The sequence below is a fragment of the Mytilus galloprovincialis genome, chromosome 12 (assembly GCF_965363235.1).
Source record: "Mytilus galloprovincialis chromosome 12, xbMytGall1.hap1.1, whole genome shotgun sequence".
In the NCBI taxonomy this organism is placed as follows: domain Eukaryota; kingdom Metazoa; phylum Mollusca; class Bivalvia; order Mytilida; family Mytilidae; genus Mytilus; species Mytilus galloprovincialis.
Window position 1 is genome coordinate 18,078,423 of NC_134849.1, and position 9,469 is coordinate 18,087,891.

Sequence of the window (9,469 nt, forward strand, 5' to 3'; positions counted from 1 at the left end):
AAGGTATAATCAGCATATATTAAGCCAGTATAGGAGGAGAGGTTAATTTCCCTATTACCTTTGTCATAGCTTCCTGTTGAGCTTCATCCCAAAACCACTTAGTTGGCACCTTCTTGCGTTTTACCTTAGATTTCTGTTTCTGTGTACAATGACCAATTAAAAGGTCATTTAAAGGTTTTACGATCTTAGCGTAATCCTTGATGAAACGTCTATAGTATGATGTGAAACCAAGAAACCTCCTCAGATCTTTCACATTCTTAATGGCAGGCCAATTTTTCACGACAGAGATCTTTTCTGGATCTGTTTTTATACCCTCCTTGGACACAATAAAACCCAGATACTTGATGTCTTTCTTGAAAAACTCGCACTTCTTACCTTTCAACTTCAGGTTGTGTTCCTTTAATTTGGAGAAAACGGATTCTAACCTCTTCAGATGCTCTTCTTCCGTCTTTGAATAAATAATAATATCGCCTAAATATATTAGACATTCCCTGAAAAGTAACTCACCCATACTTCGTTCCATAAGCCTTTGGAAGGTGGAACATGCGTTAGTGAGCCCAAATGGTAATCTGTTGCATTCGTAGAACCCTAAGGGTCCTAAATTGAATGCTGTTTTATGTTTGTCTGACTCTTTAACCCTGCACTGACAATAGGCTGAGCAAAGGTCCAATTTTGAATAGTACCTGGCTCCTGCTAAACAGTCCAACGTATCATCTATTCTTGGCAAACTTCTGGCGTCCAAAATAGTCTTTTTATTAATCTTTCTAAAATCAATACAAAAGCGTAAGGACCCATCTGGCTTCCGTACTAATACTACATTACTAGAGAAAGGACTAGATGACTCCCGTATAGCCCCTGCTTCTATCATCTCTCTAATATGTTCCCTTACCTCGTCAAACATTGATGGTGGTATCCTCCTACAGGATTCTCTGAATGGTTTTTCATCTGTGAGATTTATCTCATGTTCTACTAGAGTGGTAAAACCTAAATCTGTTGGACCAGTCGAAAATATAGACTTCCAATTACAGATAAGGTTTTCCAACTTACCTTTCATTTCTGGTGTCAACTCTGTTAATTCCACTCCTAATTTGTCTAGTATTTTACCTTTATCTTGTTCATCACCTTTCTTTGATGATTCAGTATTTTCATCTGAACTGTCTAAATCAGCATGACGTACTATCTTTACCTCATTTAATCCACAAATAACACTCCTAGCCTTAAGATATATTGCCTTTGCTGTCATATTAAATATCCTAACTGGTACCCTGCTTTTACCAGTAGGCTTGAGGCTAACTACCCTAGGGCATATCCCTAAACTACCTTGATTATCATTAAGACACTCGGTAACTGCTGTCTGATTACCCGACTTTGTCTTACATAAACCAGTAACAGTCATGATAGACATTGGACTTACCTTAATAGGACGTCTGTTGACTTTACAAGACTTGTAATACTAGCATCCATAGCTGAAAATGCTGTTTCCCATTCACGTGGTATATTTACCTGAGAGTCACATGTTAATGTGGACTTAATAGGTCTTAATACGTTTGTACCTATAATAACAGGAACAGATCTGTTATAATCTGTTTCTGGTACAACCAATAACGGAACCATCATGGATTCAGTATGAAAAGGTACTTTTATATTTACCTCAACATATCCATGGTATGGTAACTGCGAACCTTCAGCAATTGCAACTCGCACTGATAATATAAACTCATCTAAAGTTTTTACTGTCGGAACTGGATGTAAATATCTCAATGTAGGTTCACTAATAGTAGAAACCATAGATCCACTATCTATCAAAGACTTACATTTTTTTCCATTTACATATACATGTGTTTCATTTGACTTTCCAACCATCCTATCTAATAATGTAGTTCTAGGCTTACTTACCGTATCATTTTTAGATTTAGCTAATGTGGGACCATGTTTTACATCAACAAGTTTAGAATCCCCAATTTGTCCCTCATTGGAGATTCCTACTCGTTTAAATTATCTTCCGTATGCTGCATTGCATGCCCAGACTCACTTTGATAAGTACCTCGGTTACCACCCCGATCATTCTGATATCTATTACCTCGACCATATCGCCGTGAATTATTTCCACGTCTATTACCACGAGAATACCCAGTGTTAAACTGATTATTACCCGTCGTCCTTGGTGCTTCGTCTGGTGTCTTTTTTTCTAGAGTGTCCAACCTTTTACCCATACGATCTATCTTTTTCAAGATATCATCAAGTTTGACTGAATCTGAAGAAATAGGCTGATGCTGAACAATGCTAGTAGGCTTTTCTGAATTTAACAATTCAAGCTCAATAGCCCTGATTTCTTTCCTTAATTGATCAAAATCCTTAACAGTGTCAAATTTATACCTACTTGAATTTTTAAGCAGTGGATCTCTTATCCCGGACCAAAATTTAGAACGAAGCATTTCATTCTTTGTTTCAAAAGTAATGTCCCCTTTCTCAACAGCAGGCTGAATAATAGACTCCAAAGTCATACCAAAATCAGCTACTGTCTGATTTTGTTGTTGGGTCTCCTTATAAAACTTCTCAAGTAAGGCTTCGCTAGTATATACATTACCATACACACCCTCTAACTTATCAAGTATCTGCTGAGGAGAGGCATGCTCAGATAACGACAACAGGCTTCGCGCCTTACCCTTTAATGACCCTCTAACAGACTGTAATACAACTGAATCAGAATAATTCCCTTCACGTAAAACACACTTAACCTCAAACATCCAAACATCAAAAGTCGCTTCACTTTTAGCTTCACCAGAAAAAATTGGGAATCTCGGTCGCTGATATGCACTGAAACTACTAGACGTATTTCCAAAACCTTGGATCCCACCAGTACGACAAAAACTAGACCCTCTTATGGGTGTAGGGGGAGGGCCGGGGCCTTGGTGGTATACCTTCAGTTTTCACCTTTGGGGTACTGTGTCTTTGTTCATGCCCCGCTATAACTTTATAATATGTAACTATGTGTATGTAAGAACTTAATCATTTTGTCTATGTCTACTTTAGACACATTTTCGACTAATTCGCCCTCCTCGGCGGATTTATTACTAGCCATGATACTTAACAAATGTTCAAACTGGGCTGACTGTGTCTTAGTAAAATATTCAGTTCTATACAAGAACAAGGTAACAATACTTGGACAATACAAACATATACACAAATACAAGGACAATACAAACGGAAATAATGAAAATGATGAAATGAGCATGAATAATGACTACTCACCTTTCACATGTCAAAGGTCAAAGTGCAAAAGAATATGAAACAGAGTCGTGCAGGGCTCTAGACTTGATATTGAAGTGCTGTTTTACTATTGAGATATAATGAAAAATATGTTAAAAGAGTTAATGATATATATATATATAAAATATTTATAAATTTCAATACATAAACAATATAAAATATTTTTAAACAAATTTACTGTTATATTTTCTTTGTATAGTCTGAATAAAAGAAATACACAGCTCTGTTTATCTTTATCTTGAACACGTGATTTTCTAGTTTGTTCTGGACTCATTCATCATTTATTCTTCATGTGATCATCATTTTATATTGTTAACGTTTCATTCCGTACATCTCTTTATGTGCGCCAGTTTTAGGAGTTTTATAAAGGACAGTGTAGGAATCCGCGTTACTTTCCCCTCTCTTCTAATGAGAAAAACTGCTCAGCAGGCCGTGTGCACAACTGCAAAGAACATTCAGCGGACACGTTGTCCAAAAGAACAATTCGTGGCTAACCACAGCGTGAGTTACATTTAAAACATTACAAATCATGTCTACATTAGCGATGAACTGTTTTAATATATTTCCCTATGTTATAAAGAAACTATGAACATTTTACCGTTCAAACTGTTCGTATCTGCGATTACACGATTTTATTCAAGACAGAACCCGACGTGTGCAAGAATATTCATCTATTCATTATTATAAAGAACTTTAACAGCTTTATATTTCTACGAACTGTTTATCCGTATTTTTAATGGACTTTAATTATCATTGAACACATTGTAAAATTGTAGTTATATTTGTATTTTCAGTTTTTCACCATTTGGATTGGTAGTGAAATAAAAGTCAGCTCCTGATTGTTTATCTTTACTTAAACCCAGTCGTCTTGGTTACACTCACTGGTCAGGCCAGTACAGTGAAAAAGCTACAACTTGCCTGTTGCTTTTCTTGGATAACGGACGCCACTCCACGACAGTCAACAGACCAACAACGTAGTTTCAACGACAACGTAGCAACGTACATACGTACATACCTTTACACTGACAGTGGACTACATATCTTGTGTGTACTCGGCAGCAAACCAACAACGTTGAACAAACATTGCCGATTGACATCATGGATCCCAGTCACGCGGAACAACAAGAAGAGGTTCAGCCCCCGGAGGGAAATGTCACTGAAGAACCAGAAGAAAATCCGTCTAAAACAACAAATTTAGATGAAAACGCCGAGACTAGGCGAGTACGCGATCTCACAGAAAAGGGACAGGGAGCCTTTATAGAAAAACGTGACAAGTTCTATCACGACTTAGAGGCCCTATGGTCAAACCTAGATTCTCAGTTATTAGAAACGGCCAAGCCTCCTAACGACCTCCAGCAATTGTTAACAGCACAAGATAAAATTGTACAAGCCTGTACTAAGTATCGCAGGCTCACAGACGAGTACTTGACATTTCTGAAAAATACAAAAACATTAGACAGCCTTCAAGACATTGATACGTGCAAATTCTCAACGGATATTCGAATGTCTAAAGTAGAACTGGCAATTGAAACTTTGCACGAGCATCGCCTTACCTTGACAAAGGCTAAATCTACAAAAACGAGGACATCTAAGGGCAAGACCACCTCGCACAGTGGGAGCTCACACGCCTCCGACATGTCGAGCCTAGCACGGAGAAAGCGTGCCAAGGCAGAGTCCGCTAGATCGAAGATAGCCTTTGCCGAGCAAGAAGCTGCCCTCCTAAAGCAGGAGGCCGTTTTACAGGAACAGACCCTATATAGACAAACAGAAATCAAGGCCGAAATCGAACAAGAAGCTATCCGTGCAAAACAAGAAGCCACACGTAGAAGAGCCGAAGCAGAACAGGAGGAAGAGCACATCAAAGCTAAAAAAGAACATGAGGCCGTTCGCAGGAAAACTCAAATGGAACAGGAAGCCGCACGTGCGGTCCGAGAAAAAGCCGAACTTAAGGCCGCTAGGAACATTCTCGAAGCAAAAAGAGAAGCTGCAACCGCAGAAGCCGAGGCTCGTGTCCTGGAATACGACGGCAGCCAAGCCTTTAGCGAACTACCTGACGAAAAGGAAGACCCGCTCCAGCGTGTGCAAGATTTCGTCAATAAACTTCCTGTATCAACTGTTGTAAAGGAAGTAACAGGACCTCAAAAGAAAAAACAAATTCCTGTTAAGACCGAGCTAAGTCACGAAGCACCAGCGTTCGTGCCGTCCTCGGCACTGAACTTGCTGTCACAGACATCTGCTGTCTTGCCTTCCGATACTAAGTCACCGGAAGTTACTTTAATCCCAGATCTGGGATTGGTAACTGGCATACAAAAACAGGGTGTTATAGAAGAGATCCCTGTTTCACACCAAAAACAAGGCGTAATAGAAGAGATCCCTGTCGCATACCAGCAACAAATCAATCCCACGTCGGAGATAACTAGATTTCTTCTACGCAAAGACCTATTATTCTCCAGGCTAACAAATTTTAATGACCTGGCAGAATCCTTCCATACAGGGAAATCTAGCTTCAAAAACGTCATAGACGAATTGCAAGTTTCTGACTCGGAACAAATAGACTTACTAATTAAGTGGCTAGGGCCAGAGTCTGGTAAACATGCCATAAGTATTAGGGCATCAAATGCCAACAACCCTACTAGAGGCCTACAGAGGTTATGGCAAAGATTAGATGAGCGATATGGTGCTCCAGAAATGTTGGAAGCCTCTCTCAGGAGTAAACTTGACAAATTCCCAACCTTGACAAATAAGGACAACTCACTCCTTTACGATTTGTCAGACATTATCTCAGAAATAGAGTATCACAAAGAAAATCCCAAGCTGGGATGTTTGCTAGCTTACTTCGACTCGTCAAAGGGGGTAAATCCCATTGTGGAAAAACTACCATACGGACTCCAAGAAAAGTGGATAACAAGGGCTTCAAGATACAAGTCTAAATATGAAGTTGCCTTTCCACCTTTTACAGAATTCTCTGCCTTCATCAGGGAAATGAGCAAAATTAAGAACGATCCTGGGTTCATCTTTGGTTCAAAGGTAACACCAAATACAAAAGACGCTACGCCAAGGTTCACACCTCAGACGTACTCTAAAGTCAACGTCCATAAGACGGCTGTTGAACAGCAAACTGAAGACAGCAGTCAACAACAAGGTCTGTGTATCCTACACAATACAAAGCATACCTTGAATGAATGCCGAGCATTCCGAGCCAAAACTATAGAGGAACGCAAGGAACTGTTGAGGCAAAACAATCTTTGCTACAAATGCTGTGATTCGACTATGCACAGAAGTCGTGATTGCAACGCGAGTATCAGTTGCAATGAATGCGGAAGTAAACAACACACCACCGCATTACACACTAATCGAGTGTACCAAACCAAAGGTGCACCGCCTTCACCGCCTAGATCAGTCGACGGCGGGGAGCAACTTGAGTTAGCTGAAACCAAGCTAACCTCTGTTAGTTCAACTTGCACAGATATCTCCAAAGACGGCAACAGCAGTAAATCTTGTGCCAAGATACTTCCTGTGAATGTCTTTCACAAAGATAATCAGGACAAAGTAATTCGCATGTATGCAATTATTGACGACCAAAGCAACCGGTCTCTCGTGGCTCCTGAATTCTTCAGCCTATTCAACGTACAGGCAGAAACAAAAGATTATTTGTTATCCACATGCTCCGGCAGCAAAGTTACTTCCGGTAAACGAGGAAACGGCTTTGTCGTGAAGTCTGTACAAGACAATACTAGATTCAATCTGCCTGAACTGATTGAATGCGATAACATTCCCAATAATCGGAACGAAATTGCTACACATGAGGATATATTGCAATATCAACACTTGCAAGAACTACAAAAACATATTCTCCCGATTGATGGAAAATGCAAAATCCTATTGCTCATTGGAAGAGACCTTATAGAGGCACATCATGTCCTTGATCAACGTCTAGGACCACCAAAGGCTCCATTTGCGCAAAAGTTAAACCTGGGTTGGATTATCGTTGGAGAAATACGCTCCGATAAGCAACATGTTCACCTTGAACTCACTACAAAGAAAACAAATCCAACTTGCAGTGTTGTGAAACCACAGACAAAGAAATTACCTGAGTGTAATAAAACCAACACCCAGTCAAATGAAATTCAAACTGATTCGTCTAAAATTTATCCCCGTTTACATGGGCCACCGAAAACGAAATCAGCGACTTCAATCGTCAGATTTGCAGAAGCCGAAAAGTTCACTTCGGAAGCAACGCCACCAAAAGTGAATGCCGACAAAGAAAAGTACATCCGAAAACATTCAATTCCCAAGGAAAGCTTCAATTCGCCTTTGGATACACAAGGACAAGAGGAAAGTAGAATACACAATCTCGACTTAAGTCACCAAGAAAAGGAACATAGCACCGACTGGTCTACTGTATGCCGTAAACGTAAAGGAAAGCGTCCGTCTCGCAAGACGTCCTCGTTGGATCGCATATCCGTGTTGAAAGGAGATTCTTCAATTAGAACTACAGCCATGGAGTTGGATCTTAGATCGCCGCGATCTCGTAGGAAACACCGCCTTGTCTAGGATAGAAGCTGTGAAATACCCAGCCTCCCGTTGGACTACTTCTAAGTGAATATTTGTACTGTTGTTATATATTTAACATTTTATTTGTTTTCGATAATGGAATAGTGATGTCAGATAGACCTCAGACGGGGAGTGTTCTGGACTCATTCATCATTTATTCTTCATGTGATCATCATTTTATATTGTTAACGTTTCATTCCGTACATCTCTTTATGTGCGCCAGTTTTAGGAGTTTTATAAAGGACAGTGTAGGAATCCGCGTTACTTTCCCCTCTCTTCTAATGAGAAAAACTGCTCAGCAGGCCGTGTGCACAACTGCAAAGAACATTCAGCGGACACGTTGTCCAAAAGAACAATTCGTGGCTAACCACAGCGTGAGTTACATTTAAAACATTACAAATCATGTCTACATTAGCGATGAACTGTTTTAATATATTTCCCTATGTTATAAAGAAACTATGAACATTTTACCGTTCAAACTGTTCGTATCTGCGATTACACGATTTTATTCAAGACAGAACCCGACGTGTGCAAGAATATTCATCTATTCATTATTATAAAGAACTTTAACAGCTTTATATTTCTACGAACTGTTTATCCGTATTTTTAATGGACTTTAATTATCATTGAACACATTGTAAAATTGTAGTTATATTTGTATTTTCAGTTTTTCACCATTTGGATTGGTAGTGAAATAAAAGTCAGCTCCTGATTGTTTATCTTTACTTAAACCCAGTCGTCTTGGTTACACTCACTGGTCAGGCCAGTACATAGTTGATCCTCATGTACATGTATACGGTTGAGTAGATTCGTAGTAAAACAAAATAACAAATGAAGTTCACTTCATAATCAATACATATTATACGGATATACTGATAAGCACATCATATGTAGTACATTCACAAAAAATTTAATATGTTAGATTTATACATTTTCACATGAAACTAACATTGATTTCAAACTAATTGAAACAATTCACAAATCTTTCTATAAAGGTATGCGCTAAACACTGTAGTAATTATACTTTTGCGTACCTTGTTACACGGAACACATTAAAAATATACTCTCCATAATAATACATCAGGCCGGCATGTATAATTTCTCGTCAAACAGATTTCGTTGTTTTCGTTGCAAAACTGTGAAACATTTACTTGACGGAATATGGAGACGAATGGAGTCAAGTTGACAGGATATAACTAGACATCTATATTGTGCCGAATACTAAACTGACACAGACTTCATAATCAACAATGGTACAGCATGAAATAAGGATTGCCAATAATGATCTCGGTGGAATCTCCAAATTGTCACAGGGTAATATGGCCACTTGATCTTCGTAAATAGGGCGTTGAATATGTGACGAAATATAATGTTGCAAACCATTTATTTCACACTGAAAGTACATAATTATAATAAACATTTATTTCAAATGTTAACTTGAAGTTTCCTTATAAATTGAACTATGAATTGGATAGAAGTACATGCATGATAAGGCCTAAAAGAAAATGTGCTTACCTGAAAGTAGGGAAAAAGTTAGGTGTCCCTTATGTAGCGTGCGTGCTAAAGTGTGTGAAACTCGCATTAACTAGTACGAGTTCACCGTATATATAGTGCTAGAAAAAGTGACGGGGTTGTATGCATAATA

General features: G+C 38.9%; 1 long non-coding RNA gene across 1 annotated transcript; it reads left to right on the forward strand.

The window, feature by feature from the left end:
* Window positions 1-3,546: 3,546 nt before the first annotated feature.
* LOC143054214 (uncharacterized) lies at window positions 3,547-8,598 on the forward strand. Its single transcript, XR_012971602.1, has 3 exons — window positions 3,547-3,771; window positions 4,065-8,198; window positions 8,492-8,598. It is a non-coding gene; the product is annotated as an uncharacterized LOC143054214 (long non-coding RNA).
* The last annotated feature ends 871 nt before the right edge of the window (window positions 8,599-9,469 follow it).